The following is a 24,286-nucleotide window of genomic DNA, read 5'->3' as shown; positions in this document are numbered from 1 at the left end:
GATAGAATATTATTAACCCTTCCCAACCCCACTAACAGAAGCCATTTGCAGAAATCTTTCTGCAAAGGGACTTACTGAACTTAGCTTTGATAGGGTATGGGCAGATGTAATTTCTGAGGTCATTTGGCTGTCACCTTCATTTTATGGGGAAGAAAATCAAGACCCAGGTAAGCGCAGTGTAGTGACTTATCAGGATCACACAGCCAATTACCAGCTGAGTAAATTTTGTATTCTTACCACTCCTTTCTCTACATGAATCTTCCATGTTACTCTCACATCTTTCATTTCACTCCTCGCGCACAGTGCCTCAATTACACTGAGCTTCTTTCAGTCTTCTCCCAGTTCCTGCCCCTCAAACGATACCAGGCTCCCTTGTCTCTGAGCCTTCACACATGTAGTTCCTAGTTCCTTGTTCTGAAACCCATCCATGCCCAAAGCCCATCCCCACCAAACTCCATGTTCCTTAACTCCCAGCCATTGTCCAAGTCACATTATAGCAGGGCCCTCAAGCTCCCAGAAATCTAGGTTACATATACTTCCTCTCTGTTCCTATTGCACCCTCTACTCCCCCCATTATAATATGTCAAACACTATATTGTAATTGTCTGATTAATTATTTGTTTGCACTATTAGACTGTGAACTCTTTGAATATCACATTCATCATCATTACCACAGCATCAAATGCAATGCCTGAAATATGGGATTGGCTCAGTAAAAAAAAGCTGTTTAAATAAATGAATAAGTAAGAACATGTGTTAATGAGCCAAGGTACTACAAATGCATTTAGAACAATGGAATTCGAATACTGCACACATCTAGGGTACCTGCCACTATACAATGTATAATGCTTATTATTCTTCCTAACAGAGAACTGTGTTACAGCTATTGAAAGGGGTTGTGTAGTACCACAGGAGATGAGGGATGAAGCTAAGAAGCTGACATTTGAAGTGGAATACTATGATGATTCTCATGTAGCCATTCACAATTAGAAAACAGATGCTGTGGGAATCCTCCCTTTCCAATCATACCAGCTCATGGGCAGCTACAAGGTGATTAAACGTCATGGAGTGAACAGTAAAAAAAATCAGATTTGTAGTTACTAGAGGTAGGGGTTGGGGGGGGTGAGTTAGATGAAGGTAGTCAAAAGGTACAAACTTCCAGTTATAAGATAAATAAGTACTAGGGATATAATGCACACGTGATGAATATAATTAAAACCGCTGTACATTATACATGAAAGATATTAAAAGAGTAAATCCTAGGTGGTGGAGTCAAGATGGCAGTGTGGGAAGACTCGGAGTTTGCATCTCCCCACGACTAGGGCTCCTGCAGGATGCCGATGGGGGGACCTCAACGCCCAAGGAGACGGGAGGAACCCCAAAGCAAACCGGTAGGATTGTGGGGACTGAGTTGGGGAGGAGAAGTGGAGGTGGAACAGGACTGGCACCCCTGAGGGGTGCGGCTGAGAGGGGTGAGGGGTTCCCATGCCTGGAGGGATGCTCGGGGGCTCGGATCGTGGGGTGTGTGCCCAGTGTATCCCCTGCCCAATCGGCCGGGGATGTCTGCGTGCTCTTGGGCAGGGTCCTACGCCCTCAGAGGCCTGCTCCGGGCCGCACTGGTCTTGGGGGCATGGGAGGGAGGCTGGGGGAGAACAGGAGAGGCAGGCAGGAGGGTCCCTCCAGAACCAGAGGAGCAGGGGAAGGAGCAGAGGGCATTGGCACCACCCACTAGAGCCCGGGAAACCTACTGAGCTCCCAGGCCAGTCCCCCACCCTCCAAAGCCCCCTCCAGGCTGCGTGGGTCCTGGGGGCATAGGAGGGAGGTTGGGGCGGGAGGCCGGGGCAGGGGGGGTGGGGGGGGAGGGAGGGAGTACGAGGGGCAGGCAGGAGGGGCCCTCCAGGACTGGAGGAGCGGGAGAGGAGTGGAGGATATTTGCCTCACCCACTCGAGGCCCAGGAAAACTGCTGAGCTCCCTGGTGGGGTTCCCCCGTCCTCTGAGACCAGAGGTGGGAGACACGGCTGGGCCCCTTCTGTTCCATTGAGCCGAGGCCCCACACCCCACACCCCCAGGGCCTTTTCCAGCCCTGTGGGTCCTAAGCAGAGGCCCCACCCACCACCCAAACCCCACCCCTGCTTAGGTCCCACCCTCCACAGCCAAGGCCTTTCCACCTTTTTTTTTTTTCTCCTCTTTTATACTATTGTGGTTCTGTTTTACCTTCTGGTTGTTGTTTCATCTATATATATATTTTTTCTTTCTAACATATCTGTTTGTTTCCTAGTCTAATTTTATGTTTTACTTTGTTATCGTTCTCCTCTTTTTTATTTTTTTTGCCACCCTGTGCAGCTTGCGGGATCTTGGTTCACCAGCCGGGGGTCGGCTGAAGCTCCTGTGGTGGGAGCTCTGAGTCCGAACCACTGGACTAACAGAGAACCTCAGACTCCTGGAAATATTCATTGGAGTGAGGTCTCCCAGAGGTCCTCATCTCAGCACCAAGACCCAGCTCTACCCAACAGCCTACAAACTCCAGTGCTGGAAGCCTCAGGCCAAACAACCAGTGAGACAGGAACACAATTTTACTCATAAAAAAAAAAAATGAGATGACAGAAAACTATGTCACAGATGAAGGAGCAAGGTAAAAACCTATAAGACCAAATAAATGAAGAAGAAATAGGCAATCTACCTGAAAAAGAATTCAGAGTAATGATAGTAAAGGTGATCCAGAATCTTGAAAATAGAATGGACGCACGGATTGAGAAAATACAAGAAATGTTAAACAAAGATCTGGAAGAACTAAAGAACAAACAAGCGGAGATGAACAACACAATAACTGAAATGAAAAATACACTAGAAGGAATCAATAACAGAAGAACTGAGGCAGAAGAACGAATAAGTGACCTGGAAGACAAAATGGTGGAAATAACTACTGCAGAGCAGAATAAAGAAAAAAGAATGAAAAGAATTAAGGACAGTCTCAGAGACCTCTGGGACAACACTAAATGCACCAACATTTGAATTATAGGGGCCCCATTAGAAGAAGAGAAAAAGAATAAAATATTTGAAGAGATTATAGTCGAAAACTTCCCTAACATGGGAAAGGAAATAGTCAATCAAGTCCAGGAAGCACAGAGAGTCCCATACAGGATAAACCCTAGGAGAAACACACCAAGACACATATTAATCAAACTAACAAAAATTAAATTCAAAGAAAAAGTATAAAAAGCAGCAAGGGAAAAGCAGCAAATAACATACAAAGGAATCCCCATGAGGTTATCAGCTGATTTTTCAGCAGAAACTCTGTAGGCCAGAAGGGAGTGGCAGATATACTTAAAGTGATGAAAGAGAAAAACCTACAACCAAGATTACTCTGCCCAGCAAGGATCTCATTCAGATTCCACGGAGATATCAAAAGCTTTTCAAACAAGCAAAAGCTAAGAGAATTCAGCACCACCAAACCAGCTTTACAACAAATGCTAAAGGAACTTCTCTAGGCAGGAAACATGAGAGAAGAAAAAAGACCCACAAAAACAAACCCAAAACAATTAAGAAAATGGTAATAGGAACATATATATTGGTAATAACCTTGAGTATAAATGGATTAAATGCCCCAACCAGAAGACAAAGACTGGCTGAATGGATACAAAAACAAGACCCCTTTATATGCTGTCTACAAGAGACCCACTTTAGATCTAGGGACACATGCAGACTGAAACTGAAGGGCTGGAAAAAGATATTACATGCAAATGGAAATCAAATGAAAGCTGGAGTAACAATTCTCATATCAGATAAAATAGACTTTAAAGACTGTTACCAGAGATAAGGAAGGACACTACATAATGATCAAGGGATCAATCCAAGAAGATATAACAATTATAAATGTTTATGTACCCAACATAGGAGCACCTCAATACATAAGGCAAATCCTAACAGCCATGAAAGGGAAAATCAACAGTAACACAATAATAGTAGGGGACTTTAATCCCCCTTACATCAGTAGACAGATCATCCAAACAGAAAATAAATGAGGAAACACAAGGTTTAAATGACACAATAGACCAGAGAGATTTAATTGATATTTATAGAATATTCCACCTGAAAGTGGCAGAATACACTTTCTTCTCAAGTGCACATGGAACATTCTCCAGGATAGATCACATCTTGGGTCACAAATCAAACCTTGGGAAATTTAAGAAAATTGAAATCGTATGAAGCATCTTTTCTGACCACAATGCTATGAGATTGGAAATCAATTACAGGGAAAAAAAACTGTAAAAACCACAAATACATGGAGGCTAAACAGTGCACTACTAAATAACCAAGAGATCACTAAAGAAATCAAAGAAGAAATTTAAAAATACATAGAAACACACACTTCCTCGGTCGCCGGCATTCAGGAGCCCCGACGCAGCATCTGAGTCACCCGGCACCTTCTGTTCGGTCAGGCGTGAGGGTCTCGCCATGGTGTGTCGTCTGTGCCGCTAGGCCCGTTGTATGCCCGTGCACTCGCCCAGCCAGCCGGCTGGCCTGTGGAGCTCCCACCCGTGTCCCCCGGCTGGTCCAGGGGGTCCAGGCACCGCCTCAACAGCGGCTCCGCGGGACGCGCAGACTGGACCACAGCCTGCACCCCTAGCTGACGGCGTCATGAGGCACCTGCCGTACTTCCGCCGCAGCCAGGTGGTGCGGGGCTTCGGTCGCGGCTCCAAGTAGCTGGGCATCCCTACAGCTAACTTTCCTGAACAAGTAGTAGATAATCTTCCAGCTGACGTATCCACTGGCATATATTATGGTTGGGCCAGTGTTGGAAGTGGAGACGTCCATAAGGTGGTGAGCATAGGATGCAACCCAAACTACAAGAATACAAAAGCGTCCATGGAAACTCATATCATGCATACTTTCAAAGAGGATTTCTACGGGGAAATTCTCAACGTGGCCATCGTCGGCTACCTCAGACCAGAAAAGAACTTTTGAATCTTTAGAGTCACTTATTTCAGCAATTCAAGGTGATATTGAGGAAGCTAAGAAACGACTAGATTTACCAGAACATTTGAAACTCAAAGAAGACAATTTCTTCCAGGTGCCTAAAAGCAAAATAATGAATGGCCACTGATGGAAAAGCATCATATTGATTCATTCACTGTTTTCTAATATTTTACTGCTTATAACTCTACAGTCTCATCTTGGTTATACTTTAAAAATCAAACATTTTCCTACATTAAACTGTGAATTAATGTGAATTAAACAGTACAATGTAGTTACCATATTATGTTCCAGCTGTTCAATTAAACCCATCATGTCACAGTACTAAAAAGGTTCATTTTAAAAATCAAGATTCTTTTTTATGTAATATGTTAATTAAAATGTACCACTAGAAAGGTCTTAAGTGTTTTATAATGGAAATGAAATATATATAAATATGGGTAACAGGTAAGTCACTAGTTTGAGATGAGAACTATAATTCTCATGGTAAAATTCTAGCATGCATGTACCTGTATAGCATGCTCTGCTAATCAGAAGGCTTATAAAAGTAACTATATTAAGCAGAGGTTTGACAGTTTATTACAAACCTAAGGGGAAAAATCCAGACTTCATATTTTTGATATTTTGTGCATTTATATATTATTATAGACATGAAGACTTGTGAAATTTCATTTTAGTTAGTCATTTCCTTTAAGGGCTCAAATCATTGTACTGTGTTCCATCTTTGTTACAGCTGCCTCAGTTCTAATTGGTCTAGACTCTCTCCCTATTATTTTTTTGTTTTTCTTTTAAAACAGTAAAATAAGTGTTTTTTGAATCTCTAGCTCTCATTTATGTGTTGTATAACACTTCTCTCTTTTTAAGAGTAGATATTCTTCAACATTTTTCTTAACCTTTGTTTCCTGTAAACAACTGTCAGTGTCAGTTCTTCCATTTAGAATATCCAACTCTACATTTACAAAATGTAGTTTCATCTGCGTCTGTATCTGCCATCCCATTCCTTCATTATATGAACAGTGATTAAGCACATATCTCTTGCATTTTAGAAAAAACACCCAAAAGTTCATCTGTAGGTTTTCTCCAAGTTTAAACGAACACCTAGCATTTCATTTACATATACCAGTTTCTTAAACAACACAAAATACTTGTTTCCCCCCCAGGGAAACTATTTTAAGAGCTAGCTAAACTATGAAATACAAGGTTATTTGTTTTTAATGTGATTATATGTTCCTGAGCAAATGCAAACTGTTGTAGTTGTGTGTGCACAATGTAATTTAAGGCTAAAGAGTGCTATTTAGAAGATAATTTTAAAGATAACTTATTATAAAACCATTTTCCCCTAATCTGCATAAATGAGAGAACTGATTTTAACAAAACTGTTTATATAATATTTAGAAGAACATCTAAAGCTAATGTTGGAGAAGGGAGAAGCAGGAATAAATTCACTTGGATTGTTTTGACTTTTCGGTGTATGAATTTATGGCAAACAATGTAGTATGTGTCTTTTTCATTTCTTCTTTATAGAAATACTTAGAAAATGTAATTGAATGTTAGAAATCCTATACTTGAAAAAAGCCTAAATTATCAGTGGTTCTATGAAACAAAGTTAAAAACAAACATGGAAAGTGTAAAAAAGATTTGTGTTTGTTTGAGTAGCTTGTGACTGATTGTGTCCTCATTAAGTGTGAAAATTCTTTGATATTGTCACCTTACATTTTGTTAAATAACTATTGCTTTTGAAAAGCCTATTGTGTGTGGTTTAGGAGTTAGTTAATAGTGTCTACATTTTTTAAAGTTTTATATTAAGTATTTATATATTATTAGAAATTGCAGTAGGGCCATTTTCGATTAGTCAGTGTTTTCAGGCCTTGAAAAAAATCTTGACCAAGTGAAAAAAAAAATACATAGAAACAAATGACAATGAAAACAGGATGACCCAAAACCTATGGGACATGGCAAAAGCAGTTCTAAGAGGGAAGTTTACAGCAATTCAATCTCACCTCAAGACACAAGAAAAGTCTAAAATAAACAATCTAACCCTACACCTAAAGCAACTAGAGAAAGAAGAACAAAGAAAACCCAAAGTCAGCAGAAGCAAAGAAATCATAAAGATCAGAGCAGAAATAAATGAAATAGTGGCTATATCAATTTACATTCCCACCAACAGTGCAAGAGGGTTCCCTTTTCTCCCCACTCTCTCCAGCATTTGTTGTTTGTAGATTTTCTGATGATGCCCATTCTAAGCAGTGTGAGGTGATACCTCATTGCAGTTTTGATTTGCATTTCTCTAATAATTAGTAATTATTGGGTAGCTATTCACATGCCTCTTGGACATCTGTATGTCTTCGCTGGAGAAATGTCTATTTAGATCTTCCCCCCATTTTTGATTGGGTTGTTTGTTTTCTTAATATTGAGCTGCATGAGCTGTTTATATATTTTGGAGATTAATCCTTTCTTCATAGATTCATTTGCAAACATTTTCTTCCATTCTGAGGGTTGTCTTTTCGTCTTATTTATAGTTCCCTTTGCTGTACAAAAGCTTTTAAGTTTTATTAGGTCCCATTTGTTTATTTTTGTTTTTATATCCATTACTCTAGGAGGTGGGTCAAAAAGGATCTTGTGTTGATTTACGTCCAAGAGTGCTCTTCCTATGTTTTCCTCTAAGAGTTTTATAGTCTCTGGTCTTACATTTATGTCTTTAATCCATTTTGAGTTTATTTTTGTGTGTGGTGTTAGGAAGTGTTCTAATTTCATTCTTTTACATGTAGCTGTCCAGTTTTCCCAGCACCACTTATTGAAGAGACTATCTTTTCTCCATTGTATACCCTTGCCTCCTTTGTCATAGATTAGTTGACAATAAGTGTGTGGGTTTATCTCTGGGCTTTCTATCCTGTTCCATTGATCTATATTTCTGTTTTTGTGCCAGTACCATATTGTCTTGATTACTGTAGCTTTGTAGTATAGTCTGAAGTCAGGGAGTCTGATTCCTCCAGCTCTGTTTTTTTCCCTCAACATTGCTTTGGCAATTTGGGGTCTTTTGTGTCTCCACACAAATTTTAAGATTTTTTGTTCTAGTTCTGTAAAAAATGCCATTGGTAGTTTGATAGGGATTGTACTGAATCTCTAGATTGCTTTGGGTAGTATAGTCATTTTCACAGTATTGATGCTTCCAATCCAAGAACATGGTATATCTCTCCATCCATTTGTGTCATCTTTGATTTCTTTCATCAGTGTCTTATAGTTTTCTAAGTACAGGTCTTCTACCTCCTTAGTTAGGCTTATTCCTAGGTATTTTATTCTTTTTTTTTGCAATGGTAAATGGGACTGTTTCCTTAATTTCTCTTTCTGCTCTTTCATTGTAAGTGTATAGGAATGCAAGAGATTTCTGTGTATTAATTTTGTATCCTGCAACTTTACCAAATTCATTGATTAGCTCTACTAGAGGGAACCCTCTTGCACTGTTGGTGGGAATGTAAGTTGATACAGCCACTATGGAGAACAGTATGGAGGGTCCTTTAAAAACTAAAGATAGAATTACCATATGACCCAGCAATCCCACTACTGGGCATATACCCAGAGAAAACCATAATTCAAAAAGACACATGCATGACAATGTTCATTGTGGCACTGTTTACAATAGCCAGGTCATGGAAGCAACCTAAATGCCCATCGACAGATGCATGGATAAAGAAGAAGTGGTACATATATACAATGGAATATTACTCAGCCATAAAAAGGAATGAAATTGGGTAATTTGTAGAGACGTGGATGGACCTAGAGACCATCATACAAAGTGAAGTAAGTCAGAAAAAGAAAAACAAATATTGTATATTAAGGCATATATGTGGAATCTAGAAAAATGGTACAGATGAACCAATTTGCAGGGCAGAAATAGAGACACAGATGTAGAGAACAAACGTATGGACACCAAAGGGGAAAAGCGGGGGTGGTGGGATAGTGGGGGGATGTACTGGAAGATTGGGATTGACATATATAGTCTAAGATGTATAAAATAGATAAATAATAAGAACCTGCTGTATAAAAAATAAAATAATATAAAATTCGAAATATAAGACCTATCTGATAAAGGACTTATCCAAAATATATAAAAACCTCTTAAATCTCAACAATAAGAAAATACTCTATTAAAAAGTGGGCCAAAGACTTAACATACACCTCACCAAAGAAGATATACAAATAGCAAATAAAGCTATAAAAATATGTTTGACATCACATGTCATTAGAGAATTGCAAATTAAAACAATAATGAGATGGCACTACACACCTACTAGAACAGCAAAAATCCTAAACACTCACACACCAAATGCTGGCAGGGATGTGGAGCAACAGGAACTCTCACTCATTGCTGTTAGGAAAGCAAAATGGTGCAGCCACTTTGGAAGTTATTTTTGTGATTTCTTAAAAAAAACTAAACATACTCTTACTACATAATTCAGAAACTATGCTCCTTGGTACTTACCCAAAAGAACTGAAAACTGTTCATACAAAATATCCATACAAAAACCTGCACATGAATGTTTATAACAGCTTTTTTCAAAACTGCCAAAACTTAGAAGCATCCAAGATATCCTTCAGTAAGTGAATGGATACACAAAACTGTGGTACATACAAACAATGGAATATTATTCAATGCTGAAAAGAAATGAGCTTTCCAGCCATGAAAAGACATGGAGGAAATTTAAATGGATATTTCTAAGTGAAAGACGCCAATCTGAAAAGGCTACATACTGTATGATTCCAACTATATGACATTCAGGAAAAGACAAATCTATGGAAACAACAAAAGGAGCAGTGGTTACTAGGGGTTAATGGGGCAGGGGAGGGATAAATAGGCAGACTACAGAGGATTTTTAGGACAATGAATCTATTCTGTATGATATTACAATGGGTACATGTTATTATACATTTGTCAAGCCCACAGAATGTACAACGCCAAGAGTGAACCCTAATATAAATTAATGATTTGGGGTGATAATGATATGTCAATGTATGTTCATTGACTGTTACAAACGCACCACTGTAGTACAGATGCTCATAGTTGGGGAGGATGTACATGTGTGGGAATGGGTGTATATGAGAATTCACTGTACTTTACAAACAATTTTGCTGTGAACATACAACTGCTATAAAAAATAAAGTTAATTTTAAAAAGTTTAAAAGAAGAAATAATGGAATAGAAAAGAAGAAAACATTAGCAAAGATCAATAAAACTAAAAGCTGCTTCTTTGAGAAAATAAACAAAAGTGATAAACCCTTAGCCAGACTCATCAAGAAAAAAAAGGAGAGGACACAAATCGATAAAATTAGAAATGAAAACGGAGAAATCACAGCTGACACTGCAGAAATACAAAGGATTAAAGAGACTACTACAAAAAACTATATGCCAATAAAATGGACAACCCTGAAGAAATGGACAAATTCTTGGAAAGGTACAGTTTTCCACAAATGAACCAGGAAGATTTAAAAAATATAAACAGACCTATCAAAAGGAATGAAATTCAAACTATAATTAAAAATCTTCCTACAAACAAAAGTCCAGGACCAGATGGCTTCACAGGTGAATTCTATCAAACATTTAGAGAAGAGCTAATACTGATCCTTCTCAAACTCTTCCAAAATATTGCAGAGGGAGGAACACTGCCAAATTCATTCTACGAAGCCACCATCATGCTGATACCAAAGCCAGAAGAAGATATCACAAAAAAGAAAATTATAGACCAATATCACTGATGAACATCGATGCAAAAATCCTGAACTAAATACTAGCAAACAGAATCCAACAACATATTAAACGGATAATACACCATGATCAAGTGGGATTTATTCCAGTGATGGAAGGATTCTTCAATATACGCAAATCAATCAATGTGATATACCATATTAACAAATTAAGGAATAAAAACCATATATCATCTCAATAGATGCAGAAAAAGCTTGTGACAAAATCCAACACCCATTTATGATAAAAACTCTCCAGAAAATGGGCACAGAGGGAACCTACCTCAACATAATAAAGGCCATATATGACAAACCCACAGCAAACATCATACTCAATGAAAAACTGAAAGCATTTCCACTAAGATCAGGAACACGACAAGGAGGTCCACTCTCACCACTATTATTCAACATAGTTTTGGAAGTCCTAGCCATGGCAATCAGAGAAGAAAAATAAATAAAAGGAACACAAATTGGAAAAGAAGAAGTAAAACTGTCACTGTTTGCAGACAACATGAGACTATACATAGAATATCCTAAAGATGCCATCAGAAAACTACTAGAACTAATCAATGAATTTGGTAAGGTTGCAGGATACAGAATTAATGGACACAAATCTCTGGCATTCCTATACACTTACAATGAAAAATCAGAAAGAGAAATTAAGGAAACAATCCCATTTACCATCGCAACAAAAAGAATAAAATATCTAGGAATAAACCTACCTAAAGAGGTAAAAGACCTGTAATTAGAAAACTATAAGACACTGATGAAAGAAATCAAAGATGACACAAACAGATGGAGAGATATACCATGTTCTTGGATTAGAAGAATCAATATTGTGAAAATGACTATACTACCCAAAGTAATCTACAGATTCAGTGTAATCTCTATCAAACTACCACTACCAATGGCATTCTTCACAGAATTAGAACAAAAAATTTTACACTTCGTATGGAAACACAAAAGACCCTGAATAGCCAAAGCAATCTTGAGGGAAAAAAACAGAGCTGGAGGAATCAGGCTCCCTGACTTCAAACTATATTACAAAGCTATAGTAATCAAGACAGTATCGTACTGCCGCAAAAACAGAAATACAGACCAACAGTATAGGATAGAAAGCCCAGAGATAAATCCATGCACATATGGTCACCTAATTTACGACAAAGGAGGTAAGAACATACAGAGGAGAAAAGACAGCCTCTTCAATAAGTGGTGCTGGGGAAACTGGACAGCTACATGTAAAAGAATGAAACTAGAACATTCCCTAACACCATACACAAAAATAAACTCAAAATGGATTAAAGACCTAAATGTAAGGCCAGACACTATAAAACTCTTAGAGGAAAACATAGGAAAAACACTCTTTGACATAAAAAACAGCAAGATCTTTTTTGACTCACCTCTTACAGTAATGAAAAGAAAAAGAGAAAGAAACAAATTGGACCTAATTAAACTTCAAAGCTTTTGCACAGCAAAGGACACCATAAACAAGACAAAAAGACAACTCTCAGAATGGGAGAAAATATTTGCAAATGAAGCAAATGAAAAAGGGTTAATCTCCAAAATATACAAACAGTGCATGGAGCTCAATATTAAAAAACAAACAACCCAATCAAAAAATGGGGGGAAGATCTAAATACACATTTCTCCAAAGAAGACATACAGATGGCCAAAAAGCACATGAAAATATGCTCAACATTACTCATTATTAGAGAAATACAAGTCAAAAGAACAATGAGGTATCACCTCACACCAGTCAGAATGGCCATTATCAAAAAATCTCGAAACAGTAAATGCTGGAAAGGGTGGGGTGAAAAGGGAACCCTCCTGCACTGTTGGTGGGAATGTAAATTGATACCGCCACTATGAAGAACAGTATGGAGCTTCCTTAAAAAACTAAAAACAGGGCTTCCCTGGTGGCACAGTGGTTGAGAGTCCGCCTGCCGATGCAGGGGACATGGGTTCGTGCCCCGGTCCGGGAAGATCCCACATGCCGCGGAGTGGGTAGGCCCGTGAGCCATGGCCACTGAGCCTGTGCGTCTGGAGCCTGTGCTCCGCAACGGGAGAGGCCACAACAGTGAGAGACCCGTGTACCGCAAAAAAACAAAACAAAAAACTAAAAACAGAACTACCATATGACCCAGCAATCCCACTACTGGGCATATACCCTGAGAAAACCGTAATTCAAAAAGAGACATGTACCACAATGTTCACTGCAGCACTATTTACAATAGCCAGGACATGGAAGCAACCTAAATGTCCATCAACAGATGAATGGATAAAGAAGATATGGCACATATATACAATGAACTATTACTCAGCCATAAAAAGAAACAAAACTGGGCTTCCCTGGTGGCGCAGTGGTTGAGAGTCCGCCTGCCGATGCAGGGGACACGGGTTCGTGCACCAGTCCGGTAAGATCCCACATGCTGCAGAGCGGCTGGGCCCGTGAGCCATGGCTGCTGAGCCTGCGTGTCCAGAGCCTGTGTTCCGCAACGGGAGAGGGCACAACAGTGAGTGGCCCTTGTACCGCAAAAAAAAAAAAAAAAAGAAACAAAATTGAGTTATCTGTAGTGAGGTGGATGGACCTAGGGTCTGTCATACAGCATGAAGTAAGTCAGAAAGAGAAAAACAAATACCATATGCCAACACATATATGTGGAATCTAAAAAAAAAAAAAATGGTACTGATGAACCTAGTGGCAGGGCAGGAATAAAGATCTAGACATAGAGAATGGACTTGAGGACACGGCGGGGAGATGGGGATGCTGGGGCAAAGTGAGAGTAGCATCAACATATAGATACTACCAAATATAAAATAGTTAGCTAGTGGGAAGCAGAAGCATAGCACAGGGAGATCACCTCGGTGTTTTGCGACAACCTAGATGGGTGGGATAGGGAAGATGGGAGGGAGGCTCAAGAGGGAAGGGATATGGGGATATATGTATGCATATGGCTGATTCACTGTGTTGTACAACAGAAACTAACACAGTATTGTGAAGCAATTATACTCCAATAAAGATCTATTAAAAAAATAAAGAGTAAATGCTAAGAGTTCTCATCACAAGGAAAAAAATTTTTTCTATTTCTTTAATTTTGTATCTATATGAGATAATCTATGTTCACTAAACTTACTGTGGTAATCATTTCATGATGTATGTAAGTCAAATCCTTATGCTTTACACCTTAAACTTACACTGTATGTCAATTATACCTCAATAAAACTGGAAGAAAAGAAAAAGAAATGCAAAAAAAAAAAAAAAAAACTGAAGGAGTGAAGTGCACCCTGTAACTACGGATCCAAATGAGATGACTTCCAAGACTCATAAGCAGAGATGATTATTGTCTCTGCTTCCTATTACTAAAGTCAAATCCTATGATTGCCAGTTACCCTCTGGACTTGATCCAGGGGACATTTTCTGGTGCCTATGAGGAAAGAGGGGAGATAAATGTAGACATAACAAATGGGGGCAGGTAGACAATTTTGTCCTTTAAAATACTCATGCTGTAATTATTTTGTCCTAGCCACATTTATGCAGGCAAGTCAGTCATTTCAGCGTTTCAATTTTTGTGTTTCAGCATCCACTGTGTCTTCTCATTTTGAGATCCCAGATGATGAAAATGGAGCATAAACATCCTCAGCAATGCTCCTTTCTGCTTTTTTCACTAATAAACCTACTGATTAAAGTTTGACATTAATTTGTAGGGTTTTTTTGGTATGAGTTTAATCCATCTACATTACTTTTTTAGTTGAAGTATAGTTGATTTACAATGCTGTGTTAATTTTAGGTATATAGCACAGTGATTCAGTTATACGTATGTATGTATACATCTATTTTTTTTCCCTTATAGGTTATTACAAAATATTGAGTAGAGTTCCCTGTGCTATACAATAGGCCCTTGTTGGTTATCTATTTTATATGTAGTCATGTGTATATGTTAATCCCAAACTCCTAATTTATCCCTCCCCACTTTCCCTTTTGGTAACCATAAATTTGTTTTCTATGCCTGTGGGTCTATTTCTGTTTTGTATATAAGTTCATTTGTAACTTTCTTTTAAGATTCCACATATAATGCATCTACATTATTTTGTTTGCTGATATTTTTATAATTATTTCTTATATTGTGTGGGGTTTGGGGGGGTTTAATTTGTTTGTTTGCTTTCTGAAAGGTGGAGAGAAGAAGGCAGAAGGCTAGAGACCTGGAGACCCAAGGAATGTATGGGTGTGAGTTACCTGGGTTTTCTGCATGCCTCATATATCTCAGACTTGGAGCTGAAGAAGCCAGAAACCTCAAAACAACAACAGGCACAGACAAAAAAAATAAGGCCCCAACAAAAGCCTGCTCTCTCTAACCAAAGAGTTACAAAAGGGGCAGCCTAGTAAAACAGAAAACATTTAGATAATAGCTGCTCTACTCCCACCAAAACACAACAGAAAGAACTGTAGCCCCACCTACCAGGGTGCTGTCAGAGAAGGCAAAGGAAGGATCTGGGAATTTCAACCCCACCTGGCAGTAAGGAGCACCTACTCCATAGTGTGGGTGGGAAGCCTAGACTTCCATGCCCACCCAGCAATAATGAGGTACCCCTCCCCTCCTTCCTGAGGTGGTGTCAGAGGAGCCCTGGTGAAGAGTCAGAACTTTCACTACCACCCAGCAATAATTAGGCTACCCTTACACACACACACACACGAACATGCACACACACACTCACTCCCCATTGTGTCATAGGGGCCATGTGATAGCAGTAACAAGGCACTGCTATCCTTTCCAACTGAGGAGGTGTCAGTGGAAGCTGAACGGAGAGTTGGAATTCTCACCTCTGTCCAGAAGTATAAGGAGCAGTCTCCGCCTCAGGAGGTGATGATAGCTAGTGGGGAACCTGAATTCCACCACCACCACCCCCCGACAGTAATGAGTCAGTCTCCCCCTCCCCTTCCCCTGCAGAGCTACCATGGACCCCCTGCAGATTTCACCAGTTTTCACCCCAGATTTCACTCAGCAGCCTGAGTCCCTCCCTGCTCCTTCTCCTTCCTCCCCGCCAGAGCCTGGGATTGCACAGGCAGCCAGCCCCAGCCTCTGTACAAGTGCAAAGACACCAGCCTAGACCCCTGTGGCTGACCCCCACCACCGTGCACATGCTCGGGGCTAGTGCCTCCAGCTGTGCATCCGCACGCTGCCAGCCTGACTCCCACCTCCAGCCTCCACCGCCAAGTGCATACCCACGGCAAAACCCTGCATAATTTTAAAAATAGGGTAATATCAGATGTTGACAAGGATGCGGAGAAATCATAATCGTCATACACTGCTGATGGGAATGTAAAAGGGTGCAACCACTCTGGAAAACGGTCTGGCAGTTCCTCAAAGAATTAAACATAGAGTTCTACCATATAACCCAGCAATTTATTTTCTAAGTATACACCCAAGAGAAATAAAAACATATGTCCACACAAAAACGTGCATGAATGACTATAGCAGCATTATTCATAATAGTCAAAAATTGGAAACAACCCAAATAAGCATTAACTGATGAATAGATAATGTACTATATTAATACAATGGAATATGTTTTGGCCATAAAAAGGAATGAATTATTGATACATGCCACAACATGGATGGACCTTGAGGACATACTGCTAAGTGAAAGAAGTCAGTCATAAAAGACCACATATCATATGATTCTATTCAGTAAAAACATCCAGAATAGGTAAATCTATACAGACAAAAGGTAGATGAATGGTTGCATTGGGCCAGGGTGGTGGTTTGGGGTGGGGGGCGTTGATGAGAAAGGAATAGAGAGGTATGGGTTTCTTTCTGAGGTGATGAAAGTATTTTAAAATTGATTGCGGTGACAGTTGCACATATCTGTGAATCTACAAAAAAACTGAATTGTACGATTTAAACGGGTGAATTGTATATTAAGTCAATTATATCTCAGTAAAGTTGTTTTTTAAAAAGACAGAAATTGGTAGAGTAGATTTAAGATCATGACTCAAATGTACGCTGTCTATAAGAAAGTCACTTTATATATAGGCAGGTTGAAAGGAAAGAGGTAAAGAATATATATCATGCAAACATTAATCAAAATAAAGAGTGACTATATTAATATCAGATAAAGTGGACTTCAGAGAAAATAAAATTGTCAGAGGCAGAGCAGAATATGATATAATGATAAAAGGGCAATCCACCAAGAGGAAACAGCAATCCTAAATGTGTATGCACCCAGAGCTACAGATTCGTGAGGCAAAAGCTGATAGAACTGAAAGGAAAAGTAGACAAATGAACAATTTTAGCTAAAGACTTCAAAATCCCTGTCTGAAAAACTGATAGACAAATTAGAAAGAAGGCAAAGGTATAGAAGAACTTATAACACCATCAATTAATCGAACCTAAGAGACATTTATTGAACATTCCACCCAAAAGCAGCAGAATACACATTCATTTCAAGTGCCCATGAAACATATTCCAAGATAGATCATATCCTGGGCTATTAAACAAATCTCAGCAAAGGAAAAAGAATTGAAATCATACAGTTTGTTATCTGATCACAATGGAACTGAACTAGAAATCAATAACAGAAATCATAAACATCAATGACAGAAATAAAAGGAAAATCTCTAAGCACCTGGAAGCTAAACAACACACTTCTAAATAATCTGGAGGTCAAAGAAGAAGATTCAAGGGAAAGTTTAAAAAATACATATACCTGAATGAAAATGAAAAACATACCAAAATTTGTGTGACACAGCTAAGGTTGCACTGAATCCGATCTATGGTACCAAATGCTTACATTAAAAAAGAGGAAAAACTGCAAATCAATAATGCACATTCACGCTTCATGACCCCAGAAATAAAAGAGCACAATAAACGAAAAACAAACAGAAAGAACAAAGTAAGTTAATAGCAAAAATCGGCAAAATTGAAAAGAAAAAAATAGAGAAAAATCAACGAAACAGAGCTTGTTCTTTGAAAAGATCAATAAAATTAACAAACCTCTGGCAACACTGACAAAGAAAAACAGGAAGAACATACAAATTACCAATAAGCAGGAATAATACAGAGTATATAACTACTGACACTGCAAACATCAAAAGAGTAATACGAGAATACTATTAACAACTCTACACACATAAATTTGACAACTTAGATAAAATGGAGTAATTGCTCAAAAACCACAAACTACCACAACTCACCAAACGCGAAACAGATCACTCACACAGCCCCACAAATATGAAGGTAACTGAACTCACAATGTAAAATTTTAAACATCCCAAATTAGAAATCTGTAGACCCAGATGGTTTCACTGAAGAATTCACCCAAACATTTACAGAATTAATACCCATTCTACACAATCCCTCACAGAAAATAGAAGAGGAAATAATTTTATGAAATTAGTATTACTATGAAAACAAAATCAGGCAGAGACAGTGCAAAGAAAGAAAACTAGTACACCAAGTAGAATGTGTTCCAGGTATGTAAAGCTGGTTCAACATTTGAAAATTAGTCGATATAATCCAACAGGCTAAGGAAGAAAAATCATATGCTCATATCATGACACAGAAAGCGCATTTAATCTTCTTCTCTTCCCCTCTAGCTAAACCTTTCCCACTAGTGTTGCCTTTCATTGAGAATGTATTTCCTTGTCCCCATGTTCATCAGGGTCCTGGTCAAGACTCTCTTAATCCACATACAGAGATTTGGTCAAATCCAAATCCTGATTGTTAGACTTCTTACAGAAACTGGTTTCAATTTCTCTGAGTGACCAGCTCAGAATACCAAGAGGTGAGGAGCTTATGCTAAACTACTAGATAAAACTGTCTAGTAACATCCTAATTCCTCGAAAATGCGACACATGCTTGGAAAATCAAATGGATTACTCAAGTTTAGAGATACAGAGATCATATCTGCATTTGAAAAACAACATAGACACAATTCTATACACGCTATGAGAAATTTTAAACTTGGACATTTAAAAGACCAAAAGAACTTCATGATTGAGAGAAGAAAAAAAAGTTTACACAAATTCACCTTTTGTGCATTTTCACTGAGCTAAGTCTATTTCATATCATACTTAGGAACCTCCCTTAAGGAACAGGAAAATCTGAGCTTCCAAGCATCGGGTGTGTTAATTTCCTGATTATACACAAAGCTCAGGACCCAGCCTCTTGATCAAACAGTGATGTTTACTCTCTTGGACTTTGAAAGTTGTAACCAGAATCTCCCTTTCTCAATATATTCATCTATGGCCAGAAGAACACGGAGAAAATCAGCATGAGTACTACAGAGAAAGTAAGTATAGTCTTCTTTATGTCATATCATAATTGTGTCAATCTGTGCGCTTGTCTATTTACCAACACCTCATTGCCCAAGTAGTTTCTATACTCCTAAAGTGGGAGAGAGTCTTAATCTTAATACCTCTCCTTCTCCTTCCCCTTTTCTTTTATTCCCTTAATGTGCTTTGCCTTTCCTCAGTTTTTTCAGTCCTTTAATAGGCAATATATCAAACCCTCCTACATCAAACTTTCCAGAGTCAAAGATATACCCCCTCCTTCAAGGATCTCACAGAGAGACACAGTAATTATAAGAGTGTGCAAGAATAATAAAAAAAAGAGAGAGAAAGTGCTCCTAACTTAGCCTGGCTTCACAGAGAAGGTGACATCTAAGAGGAAACTTACAGATGTAAGAATTCACCAGGTAAAGGAGGAGACAATTGTACAGGCAGATGAAACAACATGAGGAGAATCTCCAGAATATTTTTTGTGCCTGGAAGTGACCAGAAATAAGGTTGGAGAGAATAACAGGAAGAAGATCATGGAGAGCCTCGTAGACCATGTCGACAGATTCTGATAAACAATTGGTGGCAATATCATTTTTAGGTAGGGAAAGAGCATGATCAGAATTATAGTTGAGATAGCAATTCTATAGAAGATGGACTTGAAGGTGATGAACCCAAGCCAGGTGAAAGGTAATGAGGACTGGACCACACAGTAGCAGCAGGAATGGAGAAGAAGGGACAGATAACAGAAACTTTTAGATTGTGGAGACTGAGGGAAAGAGAAAAATTAAGGCTATTTCCCAGGTTTCTTTCTTGGATGAGTGAGTAGGTTACATGGCCACTCACTGAAACAGAGAATAAAGTAAAGAGTAAAGAACAGATTGCGTGTTAGGTCCACCACTGGGCAGGGGGTGGGTGGTGGCAGAAGAAAGAAATAATGGTGTGTATATGTTTTACCATGTGGAATTTGAGGTACCTGTAGGACATTCAATTAGCTGATGAATAGAATCTAAAGCTTAGGGACAAGTCTATCCATAGATACAGATTGTGAACGTCATCTACATAAAGGTAGTAGCTGAATCTATAAAAACAGGTGAGACCACATAAGAAGAGAATTTATAATGAGAACAGTGGTGGGCTGAAATCAGAACCCCTAAGAACTTCCTTACCACCAAAAACCTCGTCAATCTCAGTCTGCCAGGGACCACCACCATTTGATGAATTGCCACAACTAGATGGTCTCCATCCCTGCCTCCACCCCAAAATTGATTCTCTCCCATACCTAAGATCACAAAAAAACTCCTACACTGCAAAGTCATTTCTACCCTGACACTGGACAACTTCATTCATGGTAAGATCAAAAGTATGACATCTATCCTCTTGGTTGTGTAGCATTATGTAAATATAGTTAGAATTGCAAGACTAATTTGAATACAGAGACTGATAGTACAAGAAAAGTTGAATTGAGGTTCAAGAGGCTACATTCAGCGTATATTTAAGCGATGGTTTCTTTTTTTTTTTTTTTGGCTTGAGTGCAGAAGAATTGGATTCAACCTTCAAATAATCATGAATACAGGATTTCTCCAACTCCCAAGCCTAAGGAGTTTCCTTTTCTGCCCCCATATTCTTTTTCCCAGGTTATCAGGTGCAGAGCAGCCATACTCTGGAAGCCTGGTGGCCCATTTTCCATTGAGAAGGTAGAAGTGGCTCCACCAAAGGCAAAGGAAGTTCACATAAAGTTCGCATAAAGGTAAAAAAAAAAAAAACCCACAACATTTCCACACCAAAATTCAGAGCTGTTCACTGTAAGTTATACATCATTTTCACAATGTTCAATTCAAAAAGAAAACTACACACTCTCCTATTCCTTTTTTATTAAAAATTTCCATCCATCTTTAAATCTAGCCAGAGAAAAGTTTAGGGAGGTATGGCATAGGCTACATACCCAAAGGATACCTATTTGTAACTATTACTATTTACTAATTAAAAGAAGTTTCTACCCACAAACCATATTTTAATCTGTACTTGCAACTTTCTTTATGATATTCCTCATGATATTTAAGTTATCTTGAAATACAGTCCTCCCTCTATATCTGCAGGGGATTGGTACTAAGACCACGCCCACTCCATATCAAAATCCTAGGAGGCTCAAGTCCCTTATATAAAATGCTGTGGTCTTTGCATGTAACCTACACACATTCTCCCGTATACTTTTTTTTTTTTTTTTTCCGGTACGCGGGCCTCTCACTGTTGTGGCCTCTCCCGTTGCGGAGCACAGGCTCCGGACGCGCAGGCTCAGCGGCCATGGCTCACGGGCCCAGCCGCTCCGCGGCATGTGGGATCTTCCCGGACCGGGGCACGAACCCGCGTCCCCAGCATCGGCAGGCGGACCCTCAACCACTGCGCCACCAGGGAAGCCCTCTCCCGTATACTTTAAATCATCTCTAGGTTACTTAAAATAGCTAATACAAGATAAATGCTATGTAAATTGTTGTAAATACAATGTAAATGACATGTAAATAGTTGCCAGCATGCAGCAAATTCAAGTTTTGCTTTTGGGGACTTTCTGGAATTTTTAAAAATAATTTCAATCCCTTGCTGGTTGTATCCGTGCATGCAGAACCCACAGATAAGGAAGGCTGACTGTATGTTGTATGAAATTTGTTTGATTATAGATAAATCAAGTCTGAATCCTTGGAATTCAGGTTAGAGCTGGAAGGGACTTAGGGATACCTGTTATTTTACAGATGAGAAGATTGAAATCCAATAAGGTGCAGCGACTGTTCAAACGGCTAAGTAAGAACACAGACTTCAACAGTTCTTCTCAACCTTGCTTATATATTTGGAATCACCCGGGAGCTTTGAAAAATGCTGATAACTGAGTCCCATTCTCAGACATTTTGAATCTGTGATTTAATTGGTGTGGAGTGCAGTCTGGTCATGAGAGGTTTTAAATCTCCCCCAGGTGATTCTAATAAGAGGCTACCAGCCCAGAAGGTAGTTCGCCTGACTTCTCGTTCAGGTTTTTTAAATTGCCATTATTTAATTTTAACAATGATGAATAACTACTGCTTATTAATGGATTACAGAGAGTCATTTTCTTGCACAGTTACCTTGCCTGTGCAATCCATGCCCTCTTTTCAGAGAGTCTTCTCTGGTCTATACCCCCTGCTGAGTGCACAGAAGTCCATTTGGCTAACCCCATCCACGCTCTACCCACAGATTCACAACTCATACAATGAGATTTGGACACTAACTCAAAGACATCTCCACCCATTATCTGATAAGCTACAAATCTGAATCTCTCATCCGTGCATTTGAACAAGATACAGAGAGACTGAGCAAGGCAGGGGATGGTGGAAACCGGAAAGGCTGGAGGGGCTCAGGGCTGGTGGCCATTTTAACCATGTGATCATGATGAATAAGAGAAAGCCTGTCTGCAAAGAGTAATAGGAAAATGCAGCTATGCACACAATGAATCAAAGTAGAGAGATGAAGACAAAGGCTGCTTGATGGATTTCTAGATCCATTAGGTCTGACTGCACTTCCCACAATAACGTTACAAGCAATTTTATGGTATTCTTCCAATAATCCTCCTTTTACATGGGCAAATTCAATAGATTTCAATTCTTGACTTAGTTCTGTATGTGTGCGTGTGTGTGCACATGTGTGCCGAACGCGTGCCCATTTTAGAGATGAAGAAACTGAGACTTGGAAGGATAATTTACCCCCAGGTCACACAGCTAAGAAGGAGGGGTGGGGACAGAGCCAGGATTCCAGCTTTGAGCTCTTTCTTATCCACTGCTTTGAGAGTCTCCACTTTATCTGGCTGATTTACAACAAAAAATGGGACTATGACTTGTACCAATAACACAACTATAAAGCCCTAATGTGAAATAAATTAAGGTCTCAATTATAATAGGAGACATTATCCTTTTCCTTCCGGTGTTCCAATTTCTTCATTTCTATAATTGGTCCTTCTCCTCCACACTCCCACCCACAAGCTCCAATGAAGCACAAAGTGAGACCTTTGATCAGTCACACTGTGGTTTTACAACCGTCTCTTCTGAACCCATCCTGCCCTCTTCAGTAGTCTTTTTTTTGTTTTGTTTTGTTTACATCTTTATTGGAGTATAATTGCTTTACAACAGTGTGTTAGTTTCTGCTTTATAACAAAGTGAATCAGTTATACATATACATATGTTCCCATATCACTTCCCTCTTGCGTCTCCCTCCCTCCCACCCTCCCCATCCCACCCCTCCAGGCGGTCACAAACCACCGAGCAGATCTTCCTGTGAACAAAAAATAGAATGCACTGAAACTGAACCTGAAAGTGCAAACGAGACAAAAATTTCCCAAAAAAAGGTCAACCAAGGGAAACTGTTGAACAATTATTTAAATGAAGCATATGATCAATAGTTGAACACATTAGTGGAACCAAATAGGGAAGGAGTCCAGAACTGGACCAAATATATACAGGAATGTACTATAGGATTAGGTTTACCTTTCAAATTTGAGAGGGAAACATTGATTATTCAATATATGATGTTGAAACAGCTGGATAGTTATCTGGGGAAAAAAGGTAAGTTGAGTTGCTATTGCATTCTTTATACAAAAAAAAAATGCTATATGAATCCAAGAATTAAATGTGAAAAGTGAAATCACACAAGCGCTATAAAGTACCATAAGAGAACACTGTAGGAATGGAAGGAAAGGAAGGAAAGGAGAAGGAAAGGAAATTTTAACCAATACAAAAATCCATAAGATATAAAATAACATAGATACATTTGAAAAGTTTTTTAAAATTCCATATATAAAAAAATCCCCCCCAAAAATCAACAAAACAATATGACAATAGGCAAATTTCCTCACTATATAAAGAATTCTTTAAAAGCAATTTAAAAGCAATTTACAAAAATTGGCAAAGAAAATACATATCTAGTTTGGAGGGAAATATATAGAGAGATAGATACAGACATATACACACACACACAAATGCTTTTAAGCATGTGAGCAGATGCCCAACCTCAAACCCTCAAATGTTAAATAAATAAATGTCTATCGGTGTCCAGGGGACTGGTTAAATAAATTATGATATATTTATACAACAGAATACTATGTAACTATTAAACAAAATGATAGAATGCTACATGTACTAAAATGAGAAATCTCCAGAATCTATTGTTAAGTAAAAAAGCAAGGCCTACGACAGGGTAAATAATATGCAGGCTTTGTATTTTTAAAGGGGTTATAGCTCTGAAAGATATCTCTGAAAGATATTGACAAGAGTAACTGT

At 38.9% G+C, this 24,286-nt stretch overlaps 1 pseudogene; it reads left to right on the top strand.

Moving 5' to 3' along the window:
- Window positions 1–1,334: 1,334 nt before the first annotated feature.
- Window positions 1,335–5,105, top strand: LOC132519594 (riboflavin kinase-like; annotated as a pseudogene).
- The last annotated feature ends 19,181 nt before the right edge of the window (window positions 5,106–24,286 follow it).

Source organism: Lagenorhynchus albirostris, chromosome 4 (assembly GCF_949774975.1).
Source record: "Lagenorhynchus albirostris chromosome 4, mLagAlb1.1, whole genome shotgun sequence".
Lineage (NCBI taxonomy): Eukaryota > Metazoa > Chordata > Mammalia > Artiodactyla > Delphinidae > Lagenorhynchus > Lagenorhynchus albirostris.
The sequence above is the reverse complement of the archived record's forward strand: the minus strand, read 5'-3'. Positions and strand labels throughout refer to the sequence as shown.